Source organism: Electrona antarctica (genome assembly GCF_951216825.1).
Source record: "Electrona antarctica genome assembly, chromosome: 11".
In the NCBI taxonomy this organism is placed as follows: domain Eukaryota; kingdom Metazoa; phylum Chordata; class Actinopteri; order Myctophiformes; family Myctophidae; genus Electrona; species Electrona antarctica.
In genome coordinates, this window is record NC_136792.1 from 2,462,256 (window position 1) to 2,479,077 (window position 16,822).

Consider the following 16,822-nt stretch of genomic DNA (forward strand, 5'->3'; position numbering starts at 1 on the left):
CAAGGACCCCCAAATTAGATCAGCTATTTGCGGGCGCAACCCAGCACTCTTTAGCTAGTGGAGATACGGTGTAACGACATGGATTTCTAAACAAATTAGTTCAATGCAAAATGCTGTGTTCAAGTTCAGGAGACTTCGGGGAAAAAAGCAATTCTCCCGAATGCTGCCTGACGGCATGGCATGGAAAGGAGAGGAAGGCATTTGCATTTCTTTCACCATGTTGTAGTAAATGCTGCATTTGTGGTCTGCAGAGGGCAGTTGTTTTACAGACGGGTTAAAGGGCAGGGGCTGAAGCCCCCTTTGATGTCTCGTTGGCAGGTTCCCTGTTCACACCTGGGAGCTAACCCAGTACACCCACAGTCTTGCACTGTTCACCTCTGAGCAGCTCGGGAGCTGTTGGAGCTAAGAGACCAAACTCAAGGGCACTTCAGCTGTGGGCGTTTAGGATTCATGTTCAGTTGCACACGGGACGGGGGCGGTGTCACGCGACGAAAAGAGACGAGCTACAGGATCACGACGCGTCGAAATCGCAATGCGTTGTGAGCTTGTAGGTCGGCTGATGTTTGATGTACGACAAGGCGTGAACCGGATATAAATCAGGCTCACGCACGCACGCACGCACGCACGCATGCATGCACATTTGTTGCCGATCCCTGAACGCTGTTGAAGTCACTGCAGTAGAGAAGAGGATCTGGCAGCAGTACAGTAACAGTACAGTAACTGAGCTAACGATTCATTCACCAACTGCACATGCAGTAACTTTTCACGCTGATAGCTAAAGATTGGACCGGACTCAGTCCACAGACTCCACACTACTAATGTTTTGAATAGCAGAAGAAACAGCATATAGGACATTCTCAATCACATGCACGCATGCACACGTGTGCACATGCACACGTGTGCACATGCACACGTGTACACACGCACGCACGCACGCACGCACGCACGTCTGTCTGCATGTCTGTCTGATCTGTTCTTTGCATATCTCAAGACCCCTTCAACTGATTCAAAATTGTCTGGTCTGAAACCAAGCAGGTGCAGTGCTGAGTCTCAAGTCCATCGGTTACGCGGTTCTCCAAAAGAACAGACATGTGAGCACAGGTGTTGCACTATTAGCCTAACGAAGAAGAAGGGAAAAAAATGAAACAAACTCTCTGAAAGGGGATTATAAATTTAAAAAAACAAAGTGTTAAAATGTGTGTAAATGTTCTGTATAAGCAGCAAGACATTATTCAATCACAGAGCCTTTCACGCTTGGCTGACTGAGTATCATTTGCATACATGAGTGCAGAATCCTTTCAGGAAAACAAACCCAAGGTTGTTAAAGTGAGTTTAAATGGATAATTACTGATCTCTTTTTGTCCAGGGAAACACGGGACGCGGCCACGTATTGATCATGCTGTGTGCTGCTAACTAACTACAATGACAAGAGTCACCGGGCATGGCGGCAGAAATCACTACAAGAGTCACCGGGCATGGCGGCAGAAATCACTACAAGAGTCACCGGGCATGGCGGCAGAAATCACTACAAGAGTCACCGGGCATGGCGGCAGAAATCACTACAAGAGTCACCGGGCATGGCGGCAGAAATCACTACAAGAGTCACCGGGCATGGCGGCAGAAATCACTACAAGAGTCACCGGGCATGGCGGCAGAAATCACTACAAGAGTCACCGGGCATGGCGGCAGAAATCACTACAAGAGTCACTGGGCATGGCGGCAGAAATCACTACAAGAGTCACCGGGCATGGCGGCAGAAATCACTACAAGAGTCACCGGGCATGGCGGCAGAAATCACTACAAGAGTCACTGGGCATGGCGGCAGAAATCACTACAAGAGTCACCGGGCATGGCGGCAGAAATCACTACAAGAGTCACCGGGCATGGCGGCAGAAATCACTACAAGAGTCACCGGGCATGGCGGCAGAAATCACTACAAGAGTCACCGGGCATGGCGGCAGAAATCACTACAAGAGTCACCGGGCATGGCGGCAGAAATCACTACAAGAGTCACCGGGCATGGCGGCAGAAATCACTACAAGCTGAAATCCAAACCGGGTAGTATTCTGGCTTAAACGTACCGGAAATGGGTCTTTCTGAAGCATTAAATGGTGCATTTTTATATAGCGCCTTTATCCAAGGCGCTTTACATATATTGTGCATTACATTCACCCATTCACACACACATTCATACACCGATTGCGGCGGAAGCCATGCAAGTACCTACTACCAACCAAAACATCGGGAGCAATTTGGGGTTCAGTGTCTTGCCCAAGGACACTTCGACATGTAGACAGGAGGAGCCGGGATTCGAACCGCCGACCCATGGATCATTTGACGACCTGCTCTACCTCCTGAGCCACAGTCGCACCTTGGCATTGGTTCTCAAAGTGGGGTCTGGGGACCCCCAGGGCTCCTTGAGGGAGTTTCAGGGGGTCCCCCAGCTAAATGATACATAGGAACAAAATGGACTCTTATGTGTGACTCAGAGAGTGTACAAATGGAAGCAAATGGACCCTGGTTCCATGTGTACACTCTCAGAGTAACATTGAGAGAAATAAATGTCAAACTGGCGGTCCTTGAAATTAAAATGGTCGAGAATCACTGCTAGAGCCGTAAAATTCTTCTCTTACCTTGCATATATTTTTCAGATGGGGGTCCGCAGGCTAATAAATGTCAATTCGGAGGTCCTTGACATGAAAATGTCTGAGAACCTGCACTGTTCTACAGCATCAGAAGTGGTCCGTTTGATAGTGTCAGGGAGATTAAAGTACAACAAGGTCAACAAGGAAGGAATGTCCTTTGTATAAATGCTGAGCCGTTTAAGGTTTGTCTGTATAGTATGTCTTACTCAGTACAGTACAGTACAGTACAGTACAGTACAGTACAGTACAGTACAGTACAGTACAGTACACATGTCCCCACAAAAGCTGACACACGCACGCACGCACGCACGTACGCACGCCCATACGGTAAAAACGATACCTGATCTATCTGTCTATAAATTCCACAAATCTCTGAACTGTCTGTCTGTCTGTCTGTCTGTCTGTCTGTCTGTTGGACAGAAACCTTGTATCTCCACATTTTAACCTTTTATTTATATATGTTTTCGTACATTTTTACGCTTTCATTTATTGTACACGTGTTGCGCAGAAGAGGTGAACATAGTCGTTCCACAAGCCCATGTGTGGCAGCACGCTGTGAGTTTTTAGATCAGCTATTTTCACTCAATTAGTTTAACATTTTGAAAGTAAAAGTGTTTAATTCTGTCCGTGAATTGTATACATATTGAACCAATGAGAAGTATATCCTAAAACAATTAAGCGCTTCATTGTGACAAAAATAATAGCTACATTGGATCCATTGGTTCTAAGTAACGGTTTTGGACTTAGTTTCACTTAATTACACTGTACAAGATGTCCACCCGACAATAGTGTGGTTCAACACAGACTGAGCTCATTCTGTAATGATATCAATTCGTCCAGTGGGGATAAAATCAACGCTGAAGAAAGCTGAGATTATTTATTTTAATTTACTCCAGTAATACAAGTAACTTTGGCAAGCACTCCTTGGCAAGCACTCTCTCTCTCTCTGTTTGTGCATGCTGCTTATTTTAGGATTGATATGGCATCAATAATTATCTCTGTTTGCGCATGCTTATTTTAGGATTGATATGGCATCAATAATTAGGTGTGCCTTGGATTTGGGGATCTCGTGTAAGAAGTGTGCCACGGCATTTAAAAAGGCGAGAGCCGCTGGTCTGGGCAGAAAATGCTTTGGGGCAACTACAGCTGATCCCTCCAATCATCTTGGGTCATTTACTCATCTAATGGGGTCAGCTGCAATGTCAGCCCCGAAACTCTCGCCTGCACGCATCCACGCCTGCAGCTTCACCTTGTCCAAACAAACAAGGTGAGTAAAAGACAATCTAAGACTGGAACCGTGCTACCGTCACCTTCCCTGTTCAAACTGTTCACATCCAACCTCCTGTTGGACCCAGGTATGTGCCACCAACAACCTCCTCCACTCTCAGCTGCATCGCGGATGATAGCGAGTACAGAGTACAGAGCTTTTTTTTCTTCGTTGACTACCCTTTTTCACTGACGAAAACTAAAGACTAAATAAATTGACAATGTCGTCAACAAATTAAAACTAGACTAAAATGTTAGGAAGGGACTAGAGGACAAGTATTCAGAAATAAAGATCCACCGTAGATAGGCTATGCTATGAGCCTATCCTAAATGCATTGCAGGTGATTTGGAAGTGCTAATAACATCTTCACTTTCCTACATCACTAAATGCACCGTCAGGGACCACATGCAATACCTTCACGGGCCACCAGCGGTCCGCGGACCACCTGTTGAAAACCGCCTGCTCTACAGGAAGGCACAGAACAAGCTGTTCTTCCTGCACAGGTCCTTAAATGTGTGCAACAAGCTGGCTACTGCAGTGCCTGTCTGTAATATCCTCTGGGGGAGGCGTGTGTAACAGCAACACAAGTGATGCCAACAAACTGGTAAAGATGGTGAGAAAGCATTAAAATGTGTTGTTCTTGCTTACTGTGAGTCACTCTGCATTAAGAGCGTCTGCTAATTAAATGCCTAAAGTTGTAAATTGTGTAAAGTCTAGCTCCGTGCATGACATAGGAACGAACGGACGGACACACGCACACTCACGCACACACACACACACACACACATTAAAATAACATGGCTTTTAACACATTGTCTGCTGAAAACACCCCTGCACGCACGGAACATGCTCACGCAGGCATAGACTGTTAGAGTTAGGATCTTCTATGGCTCTTTACTGTAAAACTATGTCGCTGTCAAAGTCAATGTCGCACACGTTACCGCAGTGAAATTTGTTCTCCGCATTTGACCCATCTCTTGGAGCGGTGAGCTGCTGCGTGCGCCACGCTCGGGAATCATTAGTTGATTTGACCCCCAATCCAACCCATTGATGGTATGAGTGCCAAGCAGGGAGGCGTTGGGTCCCATTGTTACAGTCTTTGGTATGTCCCCGGCCGGGGATCGAACCCCCGACCTCCCAGTTCCAGGGCGGACACTCTAACCACAAGGCCACTGTCTGGTGACCGTTGTGCTGATCAGACATCAGAGGTTCGGATCTGATTTCTGAATTTTCATCGCATCGTGATTGAAATATAAACGTTTCTCGAGAAAGATAGCTAGTGTGAGCTAATGCTAACATTAGCCTTTTCTTACAATGGAGGTCTAGGTCAAGATGATTATTTTCATTAGAATACACAAAATACAAAGAGCAAACAAACAAAAACACAACTCTATAAATACACCAAATTATACAATATATTTTCAATAAACTATTCAAATCTAACATTATTGTTCTTAAACTGCAATTTCAGTTATTGTATCGGTTATTTCAGTTAACATTAACTCAAATATATATTATTTTTAAACACAAAGGGCAACAGACCCTATAAATAACTCGGTACGGAGCCTGAGGTCAAAGTCATTATCTGGGTGTTTTTTCCCCTCAAACTTATGCATTATTTATAATATCATCTAAACTGTTTACTATTTGGAGAGTGAAGAATGTTGACCTTGGGGGGGGGGGGGGGGGGGGGGGGGGGAAGAATCCTACAACATAAATATAAAGTAATTATTCTGAGGAAAAACGGGCTGATTTGCATGAGGTCACACCAGCAAATCCAGCCTCCGGGACCACGTCTGGGGAGGGTCTAAATCCAGCCCCCATGCAGGACCACGTCTGGGGAGGGTCTAAATCCAGCCCCCATGCAGGACCACGTCTGGGGAGGGTCTGTATGTGTGAACATAGTCTGAACCAGTGGTGTAAAGTAACTAAGTGCATTTACTTATATACTTACTTAAGTACAATGTACTAATCTAATATACGGCAACCTTCCCCATGTTTCTTCACTGGTCCGATCCAGAAGAACACAGTTTGCCGGCCACTGCTACAGAGCTGACAATGAGGTTATATCTTCCCTTCTTCTCTGGAGTACTGTCTCAAAGCAGACCAGAGGTAGAAAACTGTCGTTCCCTGATGTCATCACTAGGGACACATGCATCAGTAAGCAGGAACTGGGGATGGCAATGAAGGACCGGAAAGTCTGGCGTGGCATTGTGAAATCCATGATCTCGACCGCGGTCGAAAAATGATGTTGATGAAGTACAATGTTGAGTTTTTTTTTTTTTTTTATAATTTACTGGAGTGTTTCCAATTCTCAGTACTTTTAATTCAGTATTTTAGCCGTGACGTGAGCGCCCCCTCCAGAGATACTTCCGGGTCTTACTGTTTGTGTCGTTTCTGTTTCCCCATCACTGCGCAAAAATATATTACAGTATATTACTATTATATTGTTGTATACTTTGACAGCCCATTTCCACTGTAGACAGCCAATTTCCACTCAACACAGTCCTTGTGTCAACAAGGAACGGTCTGTTCAGTCTGGTACTGGATCCTTCAGTAGATCCAGACAGACAGAACGGTGTGTTCAGTCTGGTACTGGATCCTTCAGTAGATCCAGACAGACAGAACGGTCTGTTCAGTCTGGTACTGGATCCTTCAGTAGATCCAGACAGACAGACAGAACATACAACTGTTAGTTTGGACAACTAACAGTTGTATGTTCCCTGATGTGCCTTTTGTCACAGACTTTCTCTCTCTCACACGCACGCACGCACGCACGCACGCACACACGCACGCACACAGATATCCCTGTCAGGACGGCCGCACGCACGCACGCACGCGCGAGCTCACGTCTCTTCTCTCTTCTGTAGCGTGTGTCCTGGACAGATATGAACACAGATGGATTCTGTTCATAACCAGAATGGATCCATACATGCACGGTACACCCCCCCCCCCCCCCCTTTTGGTCTCACTGACACTGCTTGGCTTGATGTAAACAAGACTAGCTTCCACGGGGGAGGGTGGATTTTAACTTCTCCCCAGCAGACATTTCTCTGCATGGCTAAGCAGAGGTATTTACGACATGCTCTTGGCTCCTCTCAGAAGGACAGAATCCAGCCTACACAATGAGACAATACAATTTGAATAAAACTGCTCACGTATTATGCCTTTGAACCACGAATATATATATTGGTATATTATATTGGGGTTCAACCATATATATATGTTGTGTTGAATTAATGTGATGTGTGTTTGTAAATAATTATATTCTGGCTTGCCTGACTTCTAATTTACATACGGCTGTGCTGTTTGATATCTCCACATGTGTAAGTTCATGCTGATTCCAAATATTCAGTCAGATGTATTAATAGGAGTTCCCTAAGACTGTTTAATGGAGAGTAGTACTTTGGGCTCTATGAAAAAGGGCAGTGCCAACCATGACAGCTCACACACGTCCGGCCCAAGGAGCCAGTCTCCGCCTCTTCAGTATAAGCAGCCATGCTCAAGCAGCCATCTCTCTCTTAACTTCTACTGGGACGACGGAGGACAAGGGAGGGTTGACGCACGTCCCCGCCCACACACACACAGCTGTCCTCTGACCAGGCCCTGGGTTGACTCTGTCCCCACCACAGAAGTTCCAGTTTCTGGGTAAGACCTCAGCGCCACAGCGGCCGGTTCCCAGAGACCGTGAGGCAACCCAAAACTGACCAGACGACAGCTTCTCTCTCTACGAGACTCTCAGCGCCACAGCGAGGATAAGACATCCCAAGTCTCCTCTGCCGCTCGAATCTGCAAGAGGGTCAGCTTAAGCCAAGCGCCACCAAGCTGATCCCGACAAGGGGAACCGATGCCTGCGACCAGCTGCCTCTGACGACTACTAAACCCCTGCCCAGCTACATCCTTCTGGGCCTGCCATCCACCGCCCCTAGCCTCTGGCTAGCTCGACAGCACCACGGCCCAGCTACCACATGGTCACCGCTACAGACAATGGCTGCCATCCACTGCTGACCTCTACACACAGGCGAGCATATGTCACATGATAGATGGCAACTGAGTGTAGCATTCAGGCTAGGGTATATGTTATTTTGGAAGGTAGATCTGCTATTTTCGAAACCTCTCTTTTATTATTTCATGTTTCTTTTCCCTTTATTCGTTTCATGAGCTATCACTATTTACCTTTACCTGACCTTACTTTGATCAAAAGGTTTCATTTAAACCTGTGTCCATTTTTGGGATTGTTTGTACACATTTGATTTATTTTGTTATAATAAATTTATATGATTTTCATTAAGAAGTCGTTGTGTATTATATCTCAATATTTACAGTACAAGTACCGTTGGAATATTTAATGCAAGTCTGTCCAAGAACTCATGTTACATTACAGTGACGTGAGCAATATAATTATTATATTGTAATATTTTAATAATTAATATTCATAAATTATGAATATTGATATTTGAAATATTACGTCCTAACAGCTGTTACCGCAGCTATATTACACTTCTTTTTCATTATTTTCATTTCATAACTGCTTTCACCAACACTATAATTGCCATATAATGACTGCCACTTATACTGTTCGTTCCCCTCACATAGTGTGCCCACCGTGCCGCTCATCTTGTTAACCCATTCAGGCCTGACGTCGAAATTAAAAAAAAAAAGTTTTCTAAATCATGACAATTTTCGGAAAGATTTGAGGCACATTAACGATTTTTCAAAAATAGCAGACCTTCAAGTTCATAGCGCGCCACTCGGTGGCGCGCTATGAGCTTGTAGATCTGCTATTTTTCAATAGCTAAATTATAACAATGTTTAAAACACCAAAAGGGGTTCCCGCCCCAAAATGGGTTAATGGTTAATGTGGTTAAACGCTAACGTGACATGGATGCGTTCCAGGTCTCAATGGATTAAGTGAGATTAAGTGAGATCGTCCCATGGCAAAAAAATAAAAAATAAAATCTGCTTTCATATATTTCATTGTGTTGCCACTCAACTTGCCACTGGTGGGGTTGTGTGTCTGCATATTTGGGGCGTGTGTGTGTGTGTGTGTGTGTGTGTGTGTGTGTGTGTGTGTGTGTGTGTGTGTGTGTGTGTGTGTGTGTGTGTGTGTGTGTGTGTGTATATACACATATATATATTCTGTACATGTCTTAATAATTTCGTCATTGCATCAGTGTTACAAAGTCACACGTTCCATACATTTCATAATCATTTCGTCATTTTTAAGTCTTTCAAAGTATAGCTCTAATCCCTGCCTCCCCTGTCGCCTCTGCCATTGTAAGGAATACCGTCACGCTGCGCCGCTGCAAATCGTTCCCGGAACGCCATCAAGGTGTAATAACGAGGTTTGCCCTTCACAGCAGCGCAGAGCGGATCCACTTTCCATATTATACTGTATGCTGTATGAAGTCAACGACCGTCTGCAGAACACCTCGAGTTTATTCTGAGCTGAAGCCGAGCATATTCAGCATCTGCTTTCAATATTGTCCCGCATGTGAATCGATTCATGTAAATGGTAAATGGTGCATTTATATAGCGCCATAGCGCCTTTATCCAAGGCGCTTTACATAGATTGTGCATCAATTCACCCATTCACACACACATTCATACACCGATGGCGGCAGAAACCATGCAAGGCACCAACCTGCACATCAGGAGCAATCAGAGGTACAGTGTCTTGCTCAAGGACACTTCGACACTAACTCTGGGGGAGCCCGGGTTCGAACAGGCAACCTTGCGGTTACCATCCAGCCACTCTACCCCTGAGCCACCGCCACCCATGTGCTGTATATTTACGTGATGGACATCATTTCTTGTGCATGATGTCAGAAGGATTTGTGGCGCGGAAATGATTTGACTTATTTATTGTATTCGTGAAATGCTTTTGAAATATGACCTCATCAGAATATTGAAAACCCCCTAGTTTGACACGTCACAAAGCATACGGAAAGTTTGACATTTTTGACAATTTTTCCTGCCATAGGATGTTAATGGTAGGCCTATAGGGTCCCATATGAACCCCTATGAAACCCTTATGATAACATTTCTCAATACTGACAGCCGGTCAGCAAGTGGATTCATGAATGTATTTATATAGACAATATTTTAGGCCAATACAAAAGATGTATACCAAATTTCCCACTTTAAACAAAATAACCGATGACCGATGCCGGACTATTACTGTTCACAATGCTGATGATTGTGTTGATAAAACACTGATGATAAAACATAAACTATGGGGAATTACACACTGTATATGTATGAGTCCAACCATGCTACTGCAGCACATCATCATAATCGTCTCACTGCTTGGTTTTAGTGTGACGCACGTCCGCTTCGCCGGCCCATTTTAGATGCTAAATATTTAGCGAGCTAAAATGCTAAGCGAGCTCAAATGAGGCCATCCTGGCTCTAGGAGCGTTCCGTCAGAAGCAGCTGACAGTTGGATTTTAATTGGCGGAACGTTCCATCATGAGCAGTTTTTTGGTGTTAATCCATTTTGGGCGGGAACCCCTTTTGGTGTTTTAAACATTATGTTATACTTTAGCTATTGAAAAATAGCAGATCTACAAGTTCTGCTATTTTTGAAAAATCGTGAAAATGCGGCACACATCTTTGAATATATATTCTTTCAGAGCGAACGTTTTTAAGTCAAATCTTTGCTTCTGAGGGGTTCAGATGGGGGTTGGCGGCCAAATTCATGTAATTTTCTGGGGCCCTTGACATGAAATATTGAGCACCACTGATACAGAAACATGAGGTATTTCAGAAAACTGTCAATTGTTTTAATTTCGGCGTCAGGCCTAAATGGTTTAACCGTGTTGCCCCAGGGACGTTTCCACCATGCAGGGTTTGTTTCTCTCTCGACGTCTCTTCCAGTAAAAACTGTAGTGGACGGTAGATTTAGTTGACTAAAATCTTACGGTATTTAGTCTAAATACCATAGTTTTTAGACTAAAACTAAAGTGAAGCCATTCAAAAGACTATGAGGAAAATGTGCTGCCCAAATCCACACTGCTCTAGTCTAGACTCTACGTGCCTCATTCCACTTGGATCCCTGCCTGCCGGTATCAGCTGTATCGGCTCATCTGCTCCGTCTCTACCTTCACCCTGGTTTCTTCGTCCTGGCTCTCTGCTCCCCCCCCCGGCCTGCGTACAGTGTCAGAATACTGAATACAATAAATATACACTTCTTGGACTTGGAATTCTGTGTCTCTGTGTCTCTGTGTTCTGCAAATTATCCCATGAACGTTATACTGGCAACTGTCATGGGAGTTAAATGCATTCATACCATATAGTTGATGGACTGGGTTTTATTTTAATTTTATTTTGTTGATGGGCGCTATAGCCCCTCCTCTGCCCAGCTCAGTGTGTGTGTGTGTGTGTGTGTGTGTGTGTGTGTGTGTGTGTGTGTGTGTGTGTGTGTGTGTGTGTGTGTGTGTGTGTGTGTGTGTGTGTGTGTGTGTGTGTTAAATGCATTCACCATATAGTTGATGGACTGGGTTTTATTTTATTTTTATTTTGTTGAGGGGCGCTATAGCCCCTCCTCTGCCCAGCTCAGTGTGTGTGTGTGTGTGTGTGTGTGTGTGTGTGTGTGTGTGTGTGTGTGTGTGTGTGTGTGCGTGCGTGCGTGCGTGCGTGCGTGCGTGCGTGCGTGCGTGCGTGCGTATGTGCGTGCGTGCGTGCGTGCGTGCGTGCGTGCGTGCGTGCGTGCGGGCGGGATGGCGGTCGTGTGATTTTATATTGTGTGTCGATTGGTTCGGCAGTGCAATATTAGCCCCAAATATGCAGACACACAACCCAGCCGGTGGCAAGTTGTTTAATGCAATCAGATACAGCCCTTTTCCGTTTGGATGTACAGTATGGACTGTCAAGGCCAGGAAGTAGTGTTTTTGCCACTCAGTAGACATTCCGCATAACTTCCACGTATGATGATGATGATGAGGATGATGTCATGTGCATACCCTCTATTCTATTCTTAGCACTACTGTAGGTGGTTTGGGGGGGGGGGGGGATCTAACTAGAATACATGCCTGGTACATGTTGTTTCATTTAACCCATTTAGACCTGATAACTGATTCTAAATCCTCAAATTATTTAACGTCAAGAAGCCCAAAGATTATATGTAATTGACCGCCGACCCCCATCTGAAAAATGTTGTTCCAGGGAGGGACCCCCCAGAAGCAAAGATTTGAGTTAAAAAACATTTGCTCTGAAATAATATAATATTCAAAGATTTGTGCCATATTTTCACGATTTTTTTTCAATAGCTAAAGTATAACATAAGGCTTTAAAACACCAAAAAGGTGTTCTCGTCCTGGATGGGTTAGATCCATTTCGGAGTCTTGAATCTGGCGGCCTGTTTCCAATCTCTCTGTAATAACGATATACGAGGACCTGTGCCCATTGGGGCGTGGCCACCCTCCTGAAAGGGCCTGTGCCCATTGGGGCGTGGCCACCCTCCTGAAAGGACCTGTGCCCATTGGGGCGTGGCCACCCTCCTGAAAGGACCTGTGCCCATTGGGGCGTGGCCACCCTCCTGAAAGGACCTGTGCCCATTGGGGCGTGGCCACCCTCCTGAAAGGACCTGTGCCCATTGGGGCGTGGCCACCCTCCTGAAAGGACCTGTGCCCATTGGGGCGTGGCCACCCTCCTGAAAGGACCTGTGCCCATTGGGGCGTGGCCACCCTCCTGAAAGGACCTGTGCCCATTGGGGCGTGGCCACCCTCCTGAAAGGACCTGTGCCCATTGGGGCGTGGCCACCCTCCTGAAAGGACCTGTGCCCATTGGGGCGTGGCCACCCTCCTGAAAGGACCTGTGCCCATTGGGGCGTGGCCACCCTCCTGAAAGCTTGCCATCCGTTCAGAGCTTTTCTGAAGATCTGATTCTCATACTGATCCACTGTACCACTCGTACATCATCATCTCATTCCGGCCAATCACAATTTGCGTCCTCACCTCCACCATCAATGTTTGTGTTACTACGCAGTGTTTGTGTTTACACAAACACTCAAAATTGTCCATTCATTGTCAATGGCATTTAATGTTTGTGCCAGGGGTTACACCATATGGTAATACAGGGATAGAGACCGAACCGGAGTGTTCGGTCCGGTTCGGTCTATTCATTTCAATAGAAGTTGCTCAGTGGCGTTTTGAAGCACCCGGAAGAACCGTCTACTTCCGGTGGTCAAATGTATGCAACCGAGCGCTCAATGTTAATTAAAGCCCAGCTGCACTGGTTTCCTCGTCATGAATCCACGGGTCCGCCTGCAGTTCACACTCCAACCACTAGGGCCGAGTGCTTCAACGCTTGAGAGCCTCACTGGGGGACTTGGGTTACACAGACCAGAAGCTGGACGTATAGGAGGGCCCTCGAAAAAAGAAAGCCAATCACACATTCCAATGTTGTTATAGGTTAGTGTCCCGCCCAGTTTTATGGTTGTTGTACCCGTTGTACCCATTGTACCCATTTTACCCGTTGTACCCTTTGTACCCGTTGTACCCGTTGTACCGTTGTACCCATTGTACCCGTTGTACCCGTTGTACCCGTTGACACAATGCTAGTGGTACCTGTCTGTCTGTGTCCCTTCTATGCCAGTACAGTATGTGTCTATCAGAGCCATCTAACTAGTTTTCTTTTTTAATTTAGTACATGTTATTAGACACCTTTAGAAACACATTGGTGAAGACATTTCTTGGTAACGATTTAGTTCCCAGATTGGTCAAATACCTTACTAGAAGAGTTTACTAGACGACATTGAGGGGGCAGAAAACAGCCCGGTCACGTTGGTTCATGTACTGATGACGCTTAGCCCATATAGACTCCAATGCATTCCCTAAACTTCCGGTTGTCCCCATACAATACGTCCGATTGTCCCCATTCAATACGTCCGGTTGTCCCCATTCAATACGTCCGGTTGTCCCCATTCAATACGTCCGGTTGTCCCCATACAATACGTCCGATTGTCCCCATTCAATACGTCCGGTTGTCCCCATTCAATACGTCCGGTTGTCCCCATACAATACGTCAGATTGTCCCCATTCAATACGTCCGGTTGTCCCCATTCAATACGTCCGGTTGTCCCCATTCAATACGTCCCGTTGTCCCCATTCAATAGAAGTCTATGTAGGAGAGCCGCCATTGGACTGAAGCCCCATGAAGTGAACGGAGTTTGCAAAACTCTGTCTTACTCTATGGCTCTGGTGTCTATATAACGCCATTATGTAATCATGATGGCAACAGGGTATACGCTCCTGTCTGTCTGTGAGATGATGAGATTGAGTGTCAAGTCGGTCAGTCGGACGGTTCTTGACACGAGGACGGACACGTGGACCGAGGGTTTTGTGCGTTCATAGTATAGGATCGTTAGTTTTGAATCCTGTCAAATAATAATAGACGATGAGACACTAAACCGTATCTCTTTCTTCTCTGTATCAGCCTTTTGTCCTGTACCACCGTGTAGCGAGGGACTGGATGTGTCCTGGACCACCGTGCAGCGAGGGACTGGATGTGTCCTGTACCACCGTGCAGCGAGGGACTGGATGTGTCCTGTACCACCGTGCAGCGAGGGACTGGATGTGTCCTGGACCACCGTGCAGCGAGGGACTGGATGTGTCCTATACCACCGTGCAGCGAGGGACTGGATGTGTCCTGTACCACCGTGCAGCGAGGGACTGGATGTGTCCTATACCACCACCGTGTAGCGAGGGACTGGATGTGTCCTGGACCACCGTGCAGCGAGGGACTGGATGTGTCCTGGACCACCGTGCAGCAAGGGACTGGATGTGTCCTATACCACCACCGTGTAGCGAGGGACTGGATGTGTCCTGTACCACCGTGCAGCAAGGGACTGGATGTGTCCTGGACCACCGTGCAGCGAGGGACTGGATGTGTCCTGGACCACCGTGCAGCGAGGGACTGGATGTGTCCTGGACCACCGTGCAGCGAGGGACTGGATGTGTCCTATACCACCACCGTGTAGCGAGGGACTGGATGTGTCCTGTACCACCGTGCACCGAGGGACTGGATGTGTCCTATACCACCACCGTGCAGCGAGGGACTGGATGTGTCCTGTGCCACCGTGCACCGAGGGACTGGATGTGTCCTGTGCCACCGTGCAGTGAGGGACTGGATGTGTCCTGTGCCACCGTGCAGTGAGGGACTGGATGTGTCCTGTGCCACCGTGCACCGAGGGACTGGATGTGTCCTGGACCACCGTGCAGCGAGGGACTGGATGTGTCCTGTGCCACCACCTTGCAGTGAGGGACTGGATGTGTCCTCTACCCCCGTGCAGCGAGGGATTGGATGTGTCCTGGACCACCGTGCAGCGAGGGACTGGATGTGTCCTGGACCACCGTGCAGCGAGGGACTGGATGTGTCCTGGACCACCGTGCAGCGAGGGACTGGATGTGTCCTGTGCCACCGTGTAGCGAGGGACTGGATGTGTCCTGGACCACCGTGCAGCGAGGGACTGGATGTGTCCTGTGCCACCGTGCAGCGAGGGACTGGATGTGTCCTGGACCACCGTGCACCGAGGGACTGGATGTGTCCTGGACCACCGTGCAGCGAGGGACTGGATGTGTCCTGTGCCACCGTGTAGCGAGGGACTGGATGTGTCCTGTGCCACCGTGTAGCGAGGGACTGGATGTGTCCTGTACCCCCGTGCAGCGAGGGACTGGATGTGTCCTCTACCCCCGTGCAGCGAGGGACTGGATGTGTCCTGTACCCCCGTGCAGCGAGGGACTGGATGTGTCCTCTACCACCGTGCAGCGAGGGACTGGATGTGTCCTCTACCCCCGTGCAGCGAGGGACTGGATGTGTCCTGTACCACCGTGCAGCGAGGGACTGGATGTGTCCTGGACCACCGTGCAGCGAGGGACTGGATGTGTCCTGTACCACCGTGCAGCGAGGGACTGGATGTGTCCTGTACCACCGTGCAGCGAGGGACTGGATGTGTCCTGGACCACCGTGCAGCGAGGGACTGGATGTGTCCTCTACCCCCGTGCAGCGAGGGACTGGATGTGTCCTGGACCACCGTGTAGCGAGGGACTGGATGTGTCCTGTGCCACCGTGCAGCGAGGGACTGGATGTGTCCTGGACCCCCGTGCAGCGAGGGACTGGATGTGTCCTGGACCACCGTGTAGCGAGGGACTGGATGTGTCCTGGACCACCGTGCAGCGAGGGACTGGATGTGTCCTCTACCCCCGTGCAGCGAGGGACTGGATGTGTCCTGGACCACCGTGCAGCGAGGGACTGGATGTGTCCTGGACCCCCGTGCAGCGAGGGACTGGATGTGTCCTCTACCCCCGTGCAGCGAGGGACTGGATGTGTCCTGTACCACCGTGCAGCGAGGGACTGGATGTGTCCTGGACCACCGTGTAGCGAGGGACTGGATGTGTCCTGGACCACCGTGCAGCGAGGGACTGGATGTGTCCTGGACCACCGTGCAGCGAGGGACTGGATGTGTCCTCTACCACCGTGCAGCGAGGGACTGGATGTGTCCTGGACCACCGTGTAGCGAGGGACTGGATGTGTCCTGGACCACCGTGTAGCGAGGGACTGGATGTGTCCTGGACCACCGTGTAGCGAGGGACTGGATGTGTCCTGGACCACCGTGTAGCGAGGGACTGGATGTGTCCTGTACCACCGTGTAGCGAGGGACTGGATGTGTCCTGGACCACCGTGCAGCAAGGGACTGGATGTGTCCTGGACCACCGTGTAGCGAGGGACTGGATGTGTCCTGGACCACCGTGTAGCGAGGGACTGGATGTGTCCTGGACCACCGTGTAGCGAGGGACTGGATGTGTCCTGGACCACCGTGTAGCGAGGGACTGGATGTGTCCTGTACCACCGTGTAGCGAGGGACTGGATGTGTCCTCTACCCCCGTGCAGCGAGGGACTGGATGTGTCC

The 16,822-nt window shown here is 48.1% G+C and overlaps 1 protein-coding gene across 1 annotated transcript in view; it reads right to left on the bottom strand.

Moving 5' to 3' along the window:
• The window catches only part of LOC306932987 (leucine-rich repeat and fibronectin type III domain-containing protein 1-like protein), a gene marked incomplete at both ends in the record, with an annotated part of 154,451 nt that overhangs the window by 57,931 nt on the left and 79,698 nt on the right, over positions 1 to 16,822 (bottom strand). The gene's annotated exons all lie outside the window — the stretch shown is intronic.